Below are 358 nucleotides of genomic sequence, written 5' to 3' on the forward strand. Positions count from 1 at the left end.
CACATATTTTGCCAGACGCCTGGCTTCTACGAAAATTCCTTACTTTTACCACAAAAATGCGCTTCTTTGCAGCTTTAGTCAACCCGCCTGTCCCCCCGTCATGTGTCTCCTCGGGTAASAACGGAGTCAGCGTGAATTTACGTGCTAGTCGCTTGACTCAGTGACTTCTTTACCCAGTCAACGACACGGTGGCTTGTTGYTAACACTGATAGCAGCATCCTGACTGCATATTCTTACTTCATACTTATGTATTTGTGGTGTTTGTTGTTGTTGACAGCCACCCGCATGTAGTCATGCTTTTGTTGTGCCTTACTGCACTTATTTTGCATTTCATTGTTATTTTTTTGTTATTGTTTTT

Source organism: Bactrocera latifrons, unplaced genomic scaffold (genome assembly GCF_001853355.1).
Source record: "Bactrocera latifrons isolate USDA-ARS-PBARC rearing strain unplaced genomic scaffold, ASM185335v1 scaffold_414, whole genome shotgun sequence".
Lineage (NCBI taxonomy): Eukaryota > Metazoa > Arthropoda > Insecta > Diptera > Tephritidae > Bactrocera > Bactrocera latifrons.